General features: G+C 36.9%; 1 long non-coding RNA gene across 1 annotated transcript; it reads left to right on the top strand.

Annotated features, from left to right (window-relative positions):
• The first annotated feature begins 7,759 nt into the window (after positions 1-7,759).
• Positions 7,760-11,048, top strand: LOC115925187. Its single transcript, XR_004064587.1, has 3 exons — positions 7,760-7,925; positions 10,431-10,507; positions 10,947-11,048. It is a non-coding gene; the product is annotated as an uncharacterized LOC115925187 (long non-coding RNA).
• Positions 11,049-18,799: the final 7,751 nt, after the last annotated feature.

Genomic DNA, 18,799 nt, shown 5'->3' with positions numbered 1-18,799 from the left:
TGAAAAGGCGTAGCCGTGGGCGGGAATTAGGGCATGTGCCCCCTCCTCCGAAAACTAAATTTAGCAAAGCTGAAGCGCACGCGATGTAGACCCCAATAGACACTTCGAAGTGGAAGAACCCTTTTTCTGTTTTCTTACTTGCTTGGTGGACAAAAAATTGGGAAGTCGTAGACTTTTGGAACTTGTGCTCCCCACCCTGAATGGTTCCTCACATATAGTTATTTGCTAGGAATCCGAACCGTTTTAAGTTAAAAATAGCAGGAGCTGTATTTTTCTCCTTAAACAAAAATTCTCTCTATTTAAAAAAAATTGTGGCCGCTCGCAATTTGCATCTTGCTAGTCATCATTAACAAGCTGTCGAACTTGGGCAACCTGATACTAACCAATTCCATACATTCTATACATGGACACTTCATCATATTCTGCCATTAATTCTAAGAAAAATAAACTAAGGTTTCAGAAGTATATATATCAATCTTGTTACAAGGAACTATGTTCAACAAGCTACAACATTCTAAACAAGACGAATGTCTTTATTTTGCAAGAAAACATCTCCGAGGCCTAAAATGACATCCCATCAATCATGTTTCACCTATAAATGGATTTTTTTTTTCTTTTCTTCGTATTTTGGGATATTTTTTTAAAACTTTAGTGTTTTTCTAAGACCGTTTTCAAGATGATTCTGTTTGCCCTAAGCCCTTCTTGACAGCAATACTACAATTCTTATATTTCCCACGTGGCTTATATTGAGGGCGAAGCCAACATGAAGGGCACTTGTTCCTACAGGGCTTGAAATGCATCAGCCCCCGTAATAGTTGGAATCGTTTTACGTTTAAGGCAAATTGACATACACGCAAGAAAGTAGGACATAATATCAAAGGTGTATTCAACTTCCCGGAGAGTAAAAGTTCAAGTGTTCTGCAACGGAATAATATATTGATATCGAGACACAATGCAGAGTGCACAATTGTGATAACTTGAAATTGTTGATGGATGTGTAGTTTTTATTAGGGAGAGGTATTACCTGCACTTACCTATTTATTTTGTATTATAACTAGTTAATGTTCCTGGCAAGACATTAATCTACATTTGCCGCTCTCTACCCGGGTGTAGTAAATGGACAGCTGGTGTAAAATTGTTCCTTGAATGCCTCTCGCTGCCTGGAGCGAGTTATTATGAGTATTCATGTACTGGTATATTTTATCACGAAGACATTCAAAATGTTGAAACTTCCTGTTATAATCATTTCAAGATGCCCCTACACACACACGCACACACACACACACACACACACACACACACACCTCCCCTCCCCCACCGCCTCGCATGCCAGTGATCATGTGACGAAAATAAATGAGGCGTCCCAATTTAGACATTATTATATAACATCATTCGAGTTGGCCTTCCTATCGTGGCGTGTTGCAAAGTTGGCACTGATGTTGTTTACAAACAACACCTGGAGAAGTTAAGTAAATAATAGTTAGAATTTACCTCTGTAATTGTTCCGATTTACATTCCACTGTTGTGCCGCAAATCTCTTTTCATAGAAATGTGCACGAAGCATTATATTTTCAGCAGATTGCCGAATGTATGGACAACTTGGACCTCTTTTAAAAGGAAAGAAAAGTCATTCATCGGTCTGCAATGTATGATAAATGCAATCATATCTCGACTTTTTGAATTCAGTTCTCATATACCCCCCCCCCCTCCCCCCTCTTCCGTTTCCGAGCAGGTGAGATATCAAAGGTAGGGAACTACAGTGAGTCCAAACTTTGAGGGAGGGGGTACTGTTGACAAGGGGGTGCGTTCTTACTCGATAGATGAAATTCGAGGGAACAATTAGGGGAGTGAACGTGTGTATCTTTCGTATCGTCTTTCCCTCTCCTTTATCTCCCTCCTCTCCCCCTTTCCTGTTGCAATTCGGTCGGGGCCTACCCCCTTGCCCCTCCCTCTTAGGGCCTATCTAGACAAAACTTTACTATTACTATGATTAAAGGTAAAGGCCAGTATTGGAAACGCCCCAATTTCAAAAAATGAAATGGAAGCTCTCATTACCAATCATGTGAAAGAATATGTTTTGACTAATACATGATGATAAAAAAATTGCCGGGAAACCGCCTACTAATTGATATATTTGGTAAATTTGTTTCTCTCATGGTCTGTGAGAGATATAGGGTAGTCCCATATACATCTTTCTGTGTATAGTAGTGCTTGTAACTTTACGAAGAATGGGCCAAATTTCTTATCATTTTGATGATTCCAGAACCTTGCAGATGCTAGATGTTAGATGATCAACCTTTTCTGATCGATTCCACAACGTTTCTTTCACAATGCAATCGCATGACCATAACTGGTCTTTACCTTTAATCCCACAGATCTATGTATACGTTATGTCAGGCTGCATCTGACCTGGATAAGATGGCCGTCAGAATGAATGTCTAAACTTTGTCTCACCCCCGTTCGTTTAATCACTTTATAATCAAATAGTGTTTCTGTCCACTGGGACAAAGTGCGGCACACTTTGAAGGCGGCAATTAGCATAGTTGATATGTTGATAAAAAGGACTACATGATTTAAATTAGATAAGAATGCGTACCCTCGACTGAAAACAAAGAGGGTACATCGATTTGTATTGACTGCTACATGGGAGTTTAAAAATAAGCCATGTACAACAAAAACACGATTGATGACAATCGTAAAATTATCATCTCTTTGTTATATACTGAGAAGGGTTTGAATGAGAATGTGTTTCTTTAGCATTATTCAGGCAATCTCGGATTTCTGTCGCAGGTCCACACCTCCGTTTTCTTCCATTTTTGTTTATAGATTGGATCTTGTTATAGGTGTTCCTTATTTCTCATGATAATTCGCCCCATACTAGTGGTATGGTAGTAGTAGTAGTAGTAGTAGTAGTAGTAGTAGTAGTAGTAGTAGCATTACTGTTGTTGTTCTGATTAACATTATTAATAATTATAGTTTCTCCTTTTTCTTTTTCTCTTTTCTATTTCCCCTTCCTTTCTTCTCCTTCTATCCCGTATTCCAATGTTCTTATCAAGCAATTATTCCAACCCCTCCCCTTCTCATAACTCACCACTAAAATTCGTTCATCGCTTCAGATTCGCCCCAAAATGAACTCTCACTTCGATTAGAAAACCGACGTATATTTAGAATTTAGAACACAATGAAGCAATTATGGCAATTAACCTCCACCCCGCAGAGTTCTTTAAAAAGGTGATCAACGAAAATATTGTCTTGGTCATGTATTATTACCATTATCTGTATCCCTATGCGCCCCTACTGCGAGGAGTAAAAAGTTAATTCATCATTTTGTTCGAGTTAGTGTACTTTTGCTAAGCTGCCCAGCAATTTCTCGTTATTTTTGACACGCTTGTGTTGCCATTAATAACAGAGATTTCGAGGCAACTGACAGCAAAGCTTACTCAGACGGAATTAATCTGACAAAAAAGGCACGGTAAATCCTAATGCATGTTCATCAAAAGTTTAAGTAAACAATGTAAATAATTGATGGTGAAAACCTCATAGAAAAGTAGATAATTATTTTCGGTTCTTTTATTCTCATCGTTTAAGCGTATTTGGTTTGGTGGGGGCGTTTCATCATGCTATTTTTACTTCGGTACAATGAGGTAGATATTGGCATTTTAAAAGAAGAAAAAAATGATGAGAGAGAGAGAGAGAGAGAGAGAGGGAGGAAGAGAGAGACAGGCAGGCAGAGACAGAGAGGGAGCAGCTGGAATAACAGAGATATAATATAAATCATGTATATAGAGACTAATGAGGAACAAATATATTGTACATGTATATATAACGAGCTATACGAGTCAGGAGAGAGAGAGAGAGAGAGAGAGAGAGAGAGAGAGAGAGAGAGAGAGAGAGAGAGAGAGGGAGAGGGAGAGAGAGAGAGAGAGAGAGAGAGAGAGGTAATTTCATTTAGATAGGTAGTCCTACTGAGTAATTGAAAACGATTTCATAGAGAGTTTCAAAGAGACACAAAAGTCATGAAGTATACGTTTAGAACACCAAGTTTAAACACAAAAGTATGGAGAAAGAGAAGTATAGAAAGAAGAGGCCCAAAGTAAATATAATTCTCTGTAAAATTCTTAGATAAAACGGAATCTGGGCATCTACAGGATCTATCATTATCAAATGAACAAATGCCTAAGGAGAGATAATGTAGAATTAACATAATATTATCTCATAAATCGGATGGGATGACGACTGGTGATTAATTGTTAGAAGAAAGCGGCGCGCTTTGATTATTGTTTGGCAAGACAAATTGCGACAGGTCGGCATAATAAATGTCATTATCCATTGAAATTCACGGTTATTAATGAGCGCTCTTTAGAATATTATTATGTATTAGGTGCAATATTTGTTCGATTCATCTTGATCGGGTATTAAACTTGATGAAATTAATCTTTGTCATCATAAAATTGCACCCAAAGTATGCACCAATATGAAATATATCGCAATCGGCGCTTACCCCTGGGACATCTCTCGGCCAATAACCCAAGTTAGAGATAAACTTGAGTTCTGGTAATGCGATTGCATTGTGAAAGAAAAGGTGTGGAATGGATCAGAAAAGTTGATCATATATCATGTAAGTAATGGTGTGTAATGCAAGGTTCTGGAGTCATCAAAATCATCATAAATTTGGCAGAGTCTTGGTAAAGTAACAATCACTTACACAGAAAGATGTATATGGGACAACACACATGGTGTCGGGGCTAGTACTACCCTGATTTCCTTATCTTTCTATGCTCATTACTCAGCCAGTATACATTTTCTTCCAAAATTGTTTGGCACTTGACATTTATTGGTAATCTTGAACATTCAGTGTAAGTTTCGTTAGATTCTGTGAGAATTCATTTTCTTTTTTTACCAGAACTCAAGTTTATCTTTAAGAGACCGAATGCTCTAACAGGTCGATGCGACTGATAGCTACAAAACAACAAAGGGGAAAAGAATGCCAGTCCCATAGACCGTTGGTCGTATTTCATCAGAGTCGGAGCGGTTGCTAGAAAGCCCACGAGACCGAGATTGTCGATCTCGTGGGCTGTTGAACTCGTAGGCTGTCGGTTAAGTGGGCTGACGAACGAGCTAGAAGGCTGTCGATCTAGTGAGCCTTTCAGACGGTCAACGAGACCGAAATTATTGGTCCAGTGTGATGTCGGTCTCACGGGTCGCTCGCCAGTCAGGTAGTTTGTAGCTCCCTTATACTCCCTCATTTATATATTATCACTTTTCTGCTTATGATATGAATCGGTGGTGATTTGAAATATCATCTTGCTATCCATATGGCTATTAAGAAATTTAAATCAATATTAATCAAATTAAAACTTGGTATGGACGCCACCCCAAGAAGTGTTTAGTGTTGTTAACATGAACGAGAGGGTCTTTTAAAGGTTAATTACACACAGACTGACTGACTTATGTTTTGTCTAATCCCTTCTCAACATACAGCACGTGAGAACGATTTTCATAAGCTGCTATCAATCATCACCGAGTCTGACTGATCGTGGAAATTGGACAATCTGTCATTTTGCGAGTAACCTTATTGAAATTTGTGATTTATAGCAAAACACCGAAAGGTTGAATAAATATCAACGAAGCTCGGGTTTTATGAGGTGACACAAAGTCGGCCTTTGTGATAAATCTCGGTGGTTTGAAGACATAATGCGAAGAGATTTGAAATGAAAATGTAGAGAGGAAGACATCAATGAGACGGGAGGTATGATCTGGAGAGGACTGAAGGAGAAATAATATGGTTTGAACTTTGAAGAGGGTAAAATAGAAATCAGAGAATTATAAACTTTGAGGTAACTAAGTTGTGGTAAGAGAGACGCACTTGACAAAGTACTTCGAAAACAAACAACCTAAAATCAAGAGTGAACTAAGTTTTTTTTTTAAATTAAGAGACGGGGAGACAAAAAGAAAATCAAAGCAAGATATTGGGACAGGTAATCGTACGGTTGAGGTTCAAACAAAATGAAGAGAGAACTCAAAACTTATTTATATAGTAGTCTTTTCGAAAGAGCATATAATGTTGACGAGAAAAATGAGAAATCTATGATTTGCAAACATGCAATAATTCATAGTGCCTTTCGAGACAAACAAAATATTCCAATGTGATAAAAAAAAAATGGTACTACACTGCCCGACATGTAGATTACATGCATTGGTGTTGCTAGGTCAGGTAACCACTGACAAGCTACCAAGTCGGCAAGGATACAGTTTGTCTGGAGAGCTTGCATAAAACCGAAATCCACCACCAAAAAACATGAGAAGAAAAACAAATAGACGAAAGTGAGCGGAGAGAAATGAGAAGTAAAAATGGAACGTCAATCATTTTTTGTTGATTGACACCCTCTCCCAGCAGTATTAAACCGGCCCGGTCCCACCCAACCAATAACGAAATCGGTAATCTTATAGGATGCTCTATCAAGCAATGGACCATGGACTCATGGACAAATCTATCTGTAAAAATGTTCAACCCTAGACTAAACACAATACCTGACCCCAACCCTAACCCTAAACATAAGCTTTAACAAGAAACAGGAGGAACAAAAATAAAATTACAACCATAACCCTGATATATCTTTGACTACAAGCCTGGGGCATTTGTCGTAGTAGCAAATATTGAAACACCGGTTTCGGTTCAGACGAGTCGCTGTACTTAGGGAAGGTGTGACCGCGGTCTTATCCGAACGTCATCGTGACTTGACTCGGCGAACCTTGTCCACACGTAGAGTATTGTCTTACGGCTCGGGGATCATGAACTTCTGCTTTTCAAAACCTATACAAAATTGAATCAGAATGTTTGAATTGTCAACAAATTTCTACAATTACAAGTCGGTTACTGTTGCCGTTGGGTTGCAGTGATATAGGGTGTGTCATAAAAAGAGATGAGCGCGTGGTCTTATGGAAGAAGAGATGAAGCATAGAATGTAAAATGTTATGATACGTAGCAAAAAAATGGCAAGATGGAAAAGCGAATGATTTGACTGTGATAAGAATACAGAAAACGGGAGAATGACATAACGGAAAGTGATCCAGGAAAATGAACAAACAGATTCGCTGGCGGTTGACAGACAGAGCATTTTTATAAAGAAAATGTAACTTGTAAGAGGAAACCTTGATAATCGTGATACAACTATGTACTGAACCCAATAAATTATCATAATGAGGATGGTGTTGAGATAAGCAACGTAGAAAATACGAGCCAATATCCAAGTTGACTAAATTACGTGTGAATTATCAGTTTTATATCAGTAATTTATTATGGAATAAAGAATTGGCTATTGTGAGAACTGCAAAATGGGAGATATGGGAATGAAGGAAGAGATAACCGAGCACTAGTATCATACCGAAAGGAGAGAGAAAGAGAGAGAGAGAGAGAGAGAGAGAGAGAGAGATGTGGAGAGAAAGTAAGAGAGAATTGCATATGGCCGAAAACCATGGTTACCACATGACCACAGGGGGCGCTGTTCATCACCAGACACAACTGTTTATATTTAAACTTCCACGGAATGTCTTTATGGTCACTGTTTACAGATCATTAAGCCTATAGATACAGCACAATACAAAGGACAAATATCCACGACGGGCTGTGATCATGAAATATTGAGTACCATATACATGTAATTATGTCTATTTTCTTGGAAAAAAGTTGCAACACGTTCAGACGTAATCTCATTTTTATGACGCACCCTATATACTGACTGCCCGTCCGCGTCTTATTTTTTCGTACCACGGCGAGGCCGGATTCCTGTTTTATCATGAATATTCATTAGGCAGGGTCGGGGAAAGTCTCGATTCTCTTAAATATTCATATCGAGGTGGGAATGCACGACGCGCGCTATACTCGCACAAAGTGAGAAGATTTAGTTCACGGAGAATGCATATGGGTGAGTAATTGATTGAAATATCAGTAGATTAAGATAATTTAGTCATTAATTTGAAAAAGCTGTAATTCGTGATCTACTGTAATTTCTTTACATTTTGAGACTGTTCTCAACAGATTTGTGAGGAAAAGGCTAGGAAAATATTTCTCTTGAAATTGCACTTTGATTTTCATCGTCGTGAAGTAGTTTGACTGCGGTTTGCCTTCATGTCACCCTTTAGAGCCCCGGGGTTCCGGCAGGCCCACGTTGGGGAATTTCGGTGCTCATCTGCATCAAGATAAAACTTTCTGATCAGGTTTTATTCCAAATTTGATCGTCATCGTGAATCTAATTCACCAATCATCCATTGAATTTAAATCTAGATTTAACGTTACACCTTAAAATAATCTATGAAGTATGATTTCTTTAATAATCCAAGAGGGTTAATTCTTGTTTATATCTTTAGTAGATGTCGACTCTGTTGGCTATACTAGTATTACTAAGACTAAGTGCTATCCGTTCGCTCAGTTGCATCATTGGTGCGTGTCAACTTTTAGACCAAAATTGTTTGTGACCATGGATAATCAAACGGCTCCAAACCATATTTCATTTAGACGTAAACCTGGAACTTATTAATAAAAATATTCAAAAACAAACAAACTAGACCTAGGATTCATTTATTTAATGTTCAGATGTTGTGTGTGTCCAGTGTGCTTGTCAAGTTGTCATAACTTTTCTAGATCTATAGACCTATATTAAAGATTTTTTCTTCTCCAAAGTGTGCAGTTCATTTGATAAATCTATTTTTTGTTGGACGTTGTATAAGAGAAGAACCCTAGGGTAGTCGACAATTATGTTTACTTATACGCAGAGGCGGCGGAGCCTTTGGGCGGAGCAACTTCCAAAGTGGGGGGGGGGGGCACCAACAAAAAGGGCACTTTCTTGAAAAAAGGGCACCTTCAGAGGGAAAATATACCATTTTTTTGACATTGGTATATACCCCTATTTTGTGATTACATTATCAGGGATGATTTCAATATTTGTTTCTCTTAATACAGCATTTAAGATATTGCTTAAGTATCATACTTTGCAGTTTTTGGCTTGCAGTGCGAAAAATTACATCTTATAAAGAGGAAAACCCAATCCTGATGGGGTTATATAAGCACAATCTCATAACGGAAGACTGAATAGATCTGTGATAAGTTACATAATTATAACATCTGTAACGATGGGCAAGCGTAGCGAGCGAGCTTTGTGGGAAATTGCTTTTAGTCGCTTGAAATTAGGGACACGTTTAATGATGAGAGGAAAAGGGGACACTTATCGAAAGGGTTAAGACACTTATCAGAAAAGAAAAGAAGCATGTGTCAAAGTACAAAGGCTAATTATCAGAGGTGAAAATGGGGCACTTCTTACACCTAAACAAAGAGGCATGCACCAGGGATGATAAGAACATGGGCATTTGTCGACGGAAAAGAGGCACCCATCAGATTTTGATAGGGGGCATTTATAAGCAGTGAAAAGGGGCATTTATGAAAAAGGGATAGGTTCTTTACAAGAAAGGAAATAGGGTACATATCATTGTTAAAAGGGTAATGAGAAGGGGAAGTGGCTCTTATTAAAAAGAAAAAGTGGCACATGTTTAAATAAACGGGGCACTTATCAAAGACGAAAAGTGGTACCGGTAATTATGATAAGGGGTAAGGGTGCTTATAAGGAAGAAAGGCATTATATAGGAAGGAAAAGGAGGATGTGTCAAAATAAAAGGGGCATTTATAAGAGATGAAAAGAGTACTGACTAGGAGGGGAAGGGGTGCTTGTCAAATTAAAACAAGTATCAGAAGTGAATAGGGTCATTTACAAGAGATGAAAAGGGGCACTTAAGAGAATGAAAAGGAACTATTTTCATAGATGAAAAGGGGCATTTATGAGAAGGGAAAGGGCCTATTTTTAAACGGGGGCACTTATAAGAAAAAGGGGCACTTATTAAAAATGAAAGGGAGCACATGTGAAGATATAAGGTGCGCTTATCCAAGTTAAAAGGGGTAGTTATTAAAAGGGGAAGGGGCACTTTAAAAACTTAATAGGGGCACTTGTCAGAGTAAAAGGGGCACTTTCCTATGTAAAAAAGGGCACTTTTCCTATGCAAACAGGGGCACTTTTAGGGTACTTGACCAAATGGGAGGGCACTCTGCCCCCCCCCCCCCCCCCTCTCGGAGCGCCGCCTCTGCTTATATGGTATGTAGTCCACCTCTTCTTGTTATAATAAACTAATTCTACTTAGTACTGCTTCGTGTTCATAGGCCATAGAAACCACTGTTTGATGCACAAGTTAAATCTTCCATTTAGTTTTACTTTGTACTGTGGTTCATTAAATAGGAATGTTGATTTCCACACCATATTAAAATTAAGGCCAACCATGACATAAAAATATCTATTAATTTGAATTATGCTAGATCTATTTTATTTTGTTAAGGAGAAAGGGATGCCTTGATTGTCGTATTGATTTTCTTCTTTTTGTTCCAAAAGATTGAAACTGAAGAGCTGGAAGGAGGACATTACAACATCTCTTATATTTGCAAGATGAAGCAGAAAGTCCCATGCAGGTACAGTTATCAGGTTATTTAGCACACACATATTAAACGACCACCTATTAATTCACTCAAAAGGAAATGGAACTAAGTTGACATTGCAAGCATATATAGTGGAGGGTATATTTTATTCTAGTTCTGCACCTAGTATACAAATATTGATGTCTTTTCTTTTTATGTTTACAAAGGAAAATTTGTCCTTATTTACAGGAGGTCCTGTGTTTAGAAGAGCCATATCAAATGCACATTGTAAGCACTACATGTAGGGTATACACAGGACCCCTCATTTTTTTTTTGTAAGGGGTACTTTCACTTCTTGAGCAATGAAGATGAAGAAGAACACAAAATAAGATTGATAAAAGTCTGTTTATAGGATGTATTATGGTTGATATGTATCCATCAGTATCAGTTTTTAATTGAAGTACATGTACCTACTTTGTTTTCTCTCATGTAGGATGATGCCTCTCTACAGTGGATGATGAAGGCATTCTGGTTTGCAAACTCAGGAGAGAAACAAAGAACAGATGTTGACGGGATCATATCTAGAGATACGGGCCTACTACACTTCATACAAGTAAGTGTGCTAATATACATGAAGGTACCCCCAATAAATTTTTGTGGAACAAATGTCATGGAGAAAATTATAGATCTGAAACAGATATTTTTCATTGTCAGTTGACTTGTAAAAGAATAATTGACTTAATATCACAATTGTAATTTAGATTAAAAATTAAATGTCAATATAGATGAAATATAAGTCTACATTACGTATGTTTCAGTAGCATTATTTCCAGTACATTCTCTGGTCAAAGTTGTTTGGTCATTTTATGTCCCATACTTAACCGAGTATTATTCAATTACCGGTATGAGCACGAGTTGTATTACATTGTATTACTTATTTCATACCTTGTCTGATCCGAGCTCCAGCAGGCCTATCGTCTTAATGGGATCATCAGTAATAATTTAAGATGCGGTCAGTATTTAAACTAGTCTTGTACAAAAAATAGTTTAGGTTTGCCCACTAGAACCCCAAGTGAATTTCAGTCCTTCCTTTTTCTGAGCAGGTATCAGGATGTATGTTATTAGTCATTGTTGATTTTTTTATATCTTATTTCATTTTTCCATTCAACAGACTTGGGTTATATTTTTTTCTGAAAACTAGGCTACAACTTTAGTGATGGATGCAGAAGATATCTACACGAGACTACGTCTTAAAGATGCCACCCTCATATAATGAAAGAGGACAATAGAGATGGGTTTAAACTGGAATATTTACATGATATTTATTTGTTATTTGTATTATATGTTTGTAGAATACTACATTCAATAAAGCTAATGAAGTTTATCATCTTGTCGACTTTCAAATAATTAAAGATAACTAATCCTCAACGAATAAACATTAAAATTCTAACAATGTCAACTACCATCTTATAGGATGAAACTGAGGACTGGGCAGAAAGATTCTCCTTCAAATTTGATTGATAAAGGTCTATCAGTCTATATCAAAGATTGAATTAATCAATGATATTTTGATTATAATTATACATGTTAAAATTCATTTACCTCTATGGACTTCTGTATGGGAAGTTTTGTAGATTATGAAATTATTGCTACTTCAAGTATTGTATGTAAGAAGGTTTGAAAGACAACACTCTAAATGCATTAAATATGGAAACTGCTAATCCTCATTGCCTTTCGTATCCAAACTGGTAGCTTTCATAGAATCATGTTTTGATGCTTCCCAACTAAAGAAAACAGGGAGTGGGGGGGGGGGGGGGGCTTGCTATCCTCTTATCTTATCCTCTGTACAAATATGATTATATGTTTATATTAGAAGGATTTAGAAAGTGAAATTTTGAATTATAGCATTACTGTTGGTAGAAGTAATGGCAGTGTCGGGAGGGGGGGGGGGGGGGTTCCTGGTGAAATTTACGGTATGCCAATGTCAAATTAATAAAAAAGAGAAAACTATTCTTAATGATAAAAATTATACAGTACATGGGCCTCCTAACAAAAACCCTGGTACCACTGTTGTGTTTTGAGTGTGTTTTTTTTTTTTGGGGGGGGGGGGGGCTGGCAAACCAATTACAAATTTCCAGTGTTAAATTCAAATTTTTTCTTTAACAAAATTATGTCAATATATTGTAATTAAACAATGTTTCACTTTCCTTTTTTTCAAGTTAGATATTTGAATAAAATGATTAACATACTTTCCGGTTTCTCTGGCCTCTACATTAAAAATGTTCTACTTCTAGCAAAGCTCCTGGAAAGGCTGCAAAAAGGGAGAGTGAAGAGAATGACATTGAAATGTGGACAGTAATGGAGTGAATATGGAATGGTTGATGGTAGTTGATAACGAGTGAATGCAAATGAGTGGCAACAAGTACGACTGAAAGTGAGACAGAAAGGAATTGCAACAGGTTGCTCAGTCAAGAGAACAAACCTTGCAGAAGATAGTTTTCGAAAGACAGAGAAAGAGAGAAAAGGGGAATTATAAAAAAAAAAAGGAAAAGGGGGCATGTGTCAAAGGGGCATTTATGAGAAAGGGTTGGGGTTGGGGCTCCTATTAAACAGGGAAAGGGGCACATATCAAAAGGTAAAAGGGCACTTGTTAGAAAGTTTAAGGGGACGCGTGTCAAAGTAAAAAAAATGAAAGGGCTTTTATCAGATATCACAAGGGGCACTTATGAAAATGGAACAGTGGCACTTATTATGAAGTTAAAGGGGCATTTGTTGAAGAAAAAGGGGCACCTGTCAGATTTGAATAGTGGGTAATTATCGCCAGGGCCGTAGTCAGAGTTTGGGGGGGGGGGGGCACATACATGTAATTGATCGACGTCCTGGGGAGGGGTCAAAAAGAGTTCAACCGATCTTGGATTTTTTTTTCTTTTTTTTTTTCTTCAATGTATGTGAAAGAATGTGTAGTTTTCTCTCGAGTTTGTCTCATCATGCGTGGGATCTGTGGGTGCTGGGGTTCCTGCAGCAACCCTGTACATGGATTTTCTTCAGTGGGTGCATATTACTCGTGGACTTCACATTGTAAACCTTCAAATGATGAATTATCATCGAGTCCCCCACCCCCCTTCCCTCATTATTTTAGAAAGAAACCAAAGAGATCTTTTAAGAGAAAAAGAGAAAGGAAAGGAAAAAATGGTAGCTAGGCCTAAACAAAAACAAGAGGCAAGATAAAAGAAAACAAGATTGAAGATATGGTATCAATATTATCTTGCTCCTTTCCCTTTTTCTTTTGTCTTCTTTTCATTTCAATTTTCTTGCAATTTATTTCTTTCTTCCTTGGTATCTATTCCGTATTCTTTATTTCTTCCATTCATTTATTATTTATATATATTTTACTTTTTAACTTTGTTATTCTTCTTTCTAATCCCATTTTTCTTTCTTCCTTTTCTTCCTTATGCAGTTAAGTGAGCATAGATCATAGAAATAATTTAAGTGCAATACACAAGTATTTTATTCTTGATAAATGTCTGTATGTAGGCCTATTCTTGTTATCTATTTTATACAGTTTATAATACTGTATCACATATTCAATACCATAATGCAACCTCTGCTTGTAATATTTAAAAAGCAAACCTAGAACTGATTATTTACCAATTCATGAAAAGAACTAGACTCCCATTAATCTCAGAAAAGTAGGCCTAGGCTACTCACAAATTGCCTATCAAGACTCTTACTTGAAATATATGCTATATATCTTGTCTACCGGTACTGACATTTTGGCATTTACTAGTAATTAAACACAGCATTTATGACTGTATTATCTAAATGACCATGACATTGCTTTTCTATGTCATATTATAGGCCTGCCATTAATCCAACGTACTTGTTACACACGATATTCGATGCTGCGCATGCCTCGATCATACATGAATATTCAAGAGAATCGAGACTTTCCCCGGCCCTGCCTAATGAATATTCATGATAAAACAGGAATCCGGGCTCGCCGTGGTACGAAAAAATAAGACGCTGCCCGTCCATCCTCAATGCTTGATCTGATAAACAATTGGAGTGATAAAACAAGATTTATGTTCCTCAAATCCTCTCCTCCCAACCTCTCCCTAAACATTCTTCATGTTCTAATCTTTCCTTTATCGCATACGTGATGTTATGTTCCATTTTGGCCCATATTTGCTTTGCCAATTGTTATATTTGACTTACTCCAAGAAGAGGTCTACATTTATAACATGTCTGTCAGTAAGACAGATCTGCGTTCCTTTATTTCTTCTCGTTGGAGGGGTTATTCGCCTTAAGCGGATCAGATTAAGGAGGGAACAGAAATGAAGCGATAAATCAAATGATCTTTTAAAAGTTTTTATTATGATACTGATCCGTAGTTCTGTAAGGGACCGTTTCAGACGATTAGTCTTTTTTTTTAAGTCTCCTTCATTTTGTTCCTTCTTATTTACTTCTGTCTCTTCTTTCTTTCCTTTTCGGAAGTACGAACCTTTGGAATAAGCAAACCTATTTCATTTAAAGAATTATGAAAATATAATCTTTGGAATAATGAACCTTCTGATAAACGTACCTTCGGAATAAAGTAACAAATGTATGGAGTTATAAACCCTCTATCATCACCGGAATTATGGGGAATTTGTGTTTCGGAATTAGGATCATTCGGAATTATGAACCTTCAGAAAAATGGATACCTTTCGAGATAATTCGGTCGCTTTTTCAATGCAGGTGTGCATTTGAAACTGGGTGATACAAATCATAGCATCGCGCATGCCCTGAAAATTAACCCTAATTTGCCTAGATGAGGCACGTGTGATCGGCTGATTGTTTCTCTAATGAAAACTAATTGCCCATACTATAATTTGGAATGATTATCATAATTATTATGTTAAATATATGCTGGAACTCGACTGTCATTACATGCATTGCTATCGCTAGTAATCTCCAATGAAACGTGTTTGAATTTTGATGTTTGCGTATGATTATAAAAACAAGATGTGGGATAACGTGCTTTGCGATTTTATCATTTGTGTATTTTCCGTCTTTTCTTCTACCTTCAACAGTATAATACGGCTTTGAAATTAGCGTGGAAGCCCCCACCCCCCCCCCCCCCCACCCCCGGCCCAAACACACACACGCACATACGCGGCCCCGTTTTATTTCATTATATTTATATTTACAAATAGTATTTAAATTTGTATAATTTTGTCTCTCCCTTTTTGCCTATTTCCATCGTAGGTACAAATACATTTCTAACGATTTTATTTCGTATTCTGTTTAAAAAAAAAAAATCTATTTCAAATGCATTTTATAATCCACCCACTTTTGTTTCCTAAAATTTCCACAACCGATTACCACATTTTTTAATGACTGGGTAATTGTAAAACAACAAGATCGTCGAAGACATTGTAATGTCAATCCATGTGCTTTTTCATTTCATAAAATTCGAACTAGTTTGTATGCATGATTAACAGATCTACATACGCGTTGTTTTGACATGTACTACCGAATAGGAGTAAAATCATCGATAAAACTCCTATTTCATAACGCGATGGTCTCTTGTTTTGCTGCTGTGTATTTTTATGCCAATTGTGGCACTTTGAAATGTGATTTGGAAGTTTGATAGTGGATTCTTCGAAGTTTTATGGAGGTGAAAGTGAATGATCTGATGCTTGTTACTGTTCAGTGAATGACTATACAGTCCCATATGCTATCGTTGAGTGCGGGTGACTATATATACAGTTATACACATTTGTGTTAGTTCTTCAACCTACATCATAATCGGTGCAGTATACTCAGACCTATTATCTGTTTGTGTTGTTACACAAGAACATACATGAGTTAACTGATGTTTGATATCATTTTTAGCGAGGAATTATCAGACATGTTTTGAAAGATTGTCTCCTCTATTTGCGGAAATGTGTTGTTGAATATGTTTAGTATGAACGAAGGTCTAGTTCGTCAACTTCAACTGTAATATTCTGGTTGCCTGAACAATTTTTCTTCAACTTTTGGTTATATTCATATATTTGTACTGACATATCACATTCCCCCTGAGTGAATCACTGGCTTCAGCAATATGCCAGTTAAATCTAAGGCTGAAGAAGCAGCCATGAAAACTATTCGTGAATATCTCCAAAGCGACGATTACTACGACGGCATTGAAAAGGCAGTCGATAAAGCCGTAAGCAAACAATTAGGTAAACTTATCAAGCGACTGTCAAAGATTGAAAAGGTTAACGAAAACATAATAGAGCGACTTGACCATAATGACGTCAAACTGTTGGAATTTGAGTCCATCCTGCAATCAAAAGAAGTAGAAATTACGAGATTGAATCATCAGTTACGTAATCATCAATCATCTATAGACAACTTCAAAATGTCCCTAAACGATACTGAACAATACTCTCGGCGAAATTGCATCAAGTTCTACGGTGTTGAGGAGATGAACCGTGAAGGGAATGGCAGTATGAGTGAGAACACTGATGACGTCATATGTAAGTTGGTGACGGAGCGTCTCGGGGTATCCCTTACCCCGAATGACATAGACCGGTCCCATCGGATCGCTGCTCCCAAGCGTGACGAAGCACACGGAACTACGTCACTGGCACCAGGCACAGCGCGAGCATCGAAGAAACCAAGACCGCGAGCAATCATCGTGAAGCTCACTACTTATCGCATGAGAACTGAAATTCTGAAAGTGCGCAGGAAGCTAAAGGGAAGTGGTATCGGAATCGACGAGGCATTGACGAAGACCAATCAGGACCTTCTCTATGCCGCTAAGCAGCATGAGAAGGTGAAAGAGGCATGGACCTCAGATGGGCGCGTAATCGTGTTACTGCCGGCAACCAGAGGAAACACCATCAAGCGAGTGATTCGTAGCAAAGAAGAATTAAAGTGGTTATAAAGAAAGACAATGAATGACCGAATGAGAGAAACTGATGAAAATAAAATGGACAGTGAATGTTATGGACAATGAAAATAGTTAATGAACAATTTTGACACTGGGAAGAGACAAATTAATGAACAAATACTAGTATACAATCATTTTCACTGATGCATTTCCATATGCATTCAATTTTATATTTTCTGTTTTGTTTTTGCCCGATATATTATATATATATATATATAGATATACATATATTAATTTGGACTACTCAATAGACCTGTTTAATTTTGTAGTTTACGTAGTTTTTGTATGAATATTTTGTTCCCGTATTTTGCATGTCTATGAATTTGTGTTCTGTCTTTCCATTCTTTTCTGTCAACAATGATGAATACCTTAACTGTGTTGCACAAGTAAACAAAATACGTATAACTTACGATGATTTAAATGACATGAGTGAAGATGTAAGATTAAACGATTCTATTCCAATTCTTGATTCTGACTTTGATCAACAATATGTAAATGATTGCAAATATTATTTGGAAGATGAATTCAAAGAGTCTATAGATCCAAATTTATTACAATTTAGTGCTATACACTTTAACTCGAGGAGTATGGCCAAAAACTTTGATCAAATTTCTGCCTACCTTAGCAACCTTTCTTTAAATTTTACGGCTATTGGTATTACAGAGACGTGGCTGAATTCAGAAAACGAAAATTGTTACATGTTGGATGGATATAACTTTATTAATAATAACAGAAAATTTGGTAGAGGAGGAGGCGTTGGAATATTTTTAGATGAAAAGTTGTGTTATCGATTACGGGATGACTTGAATCCCACGTGTTCTTCATGTGAAACTGTATTTGTTGAAATTAATATACCTCGATTAAAAAGTATAGTAATTGGTGTAATCTACAGACCCCCGAAGTCCAATTTATATAAATATATGACATATTTTGATAAACTATTGCAAGAACTCTCCAAGGAAAATAAACAAATCTATCTCCTTGGAGACTATAATATTGATTTATTGAAAATTACTTCAAATAGTATTATTACTCTAATGAACATAATTGCGTCACACGGCTTTTACATTCAAATTAACCTTCCAACCCGTGTAACCAACTCATCCCTTTCTATTATTGATAACATATTAACGAATGACAATGATGTTACTCCAGGTATTTTTTATTCCTCAATTACTGATCATATGCCAATTTTCTGCTATAAGAGAGGTGTTTATAAAAATGTTTCAGAACAGTCCTATACTTACAGGAAAATCAATGATTTAACGATTAATAGTTTTTTTGTTGAATTAAGTAACATTGATTGGGGTGACGTACTAAGGTGTATGGATGCTGATAAAGCTTATACTTTATTTATGAATATATTCCTCAAATTGTATGATAAACATTTTCCTCTTACATCAACAAAAAAGAGAAAAAAAATA

Source organism: Strongylocentrotus purpuratus, unplaced genomic scaffold, assembly GCF_000002235.5.
Source record: "Strongylocentrotus purpuratus isolate Spur 01 unplaced genomic scaffold, Spur_5.0 spur5_scaffold_17, whole genome shotgun sequence".
Classification (NCBI taxonomy): Eukaryota; Metazoa; Echinodermata; class Echinoidea; order Camarodonta; family Strongylocentrotidae; genus Strongylocentrotus; species Strongylocentrotus purpuratus.
The sequence above is the reverse complement of the archived record's forward strand: the minus strand, read 5'-3'. Positions and strand labels throughout refer to the sequence as shown.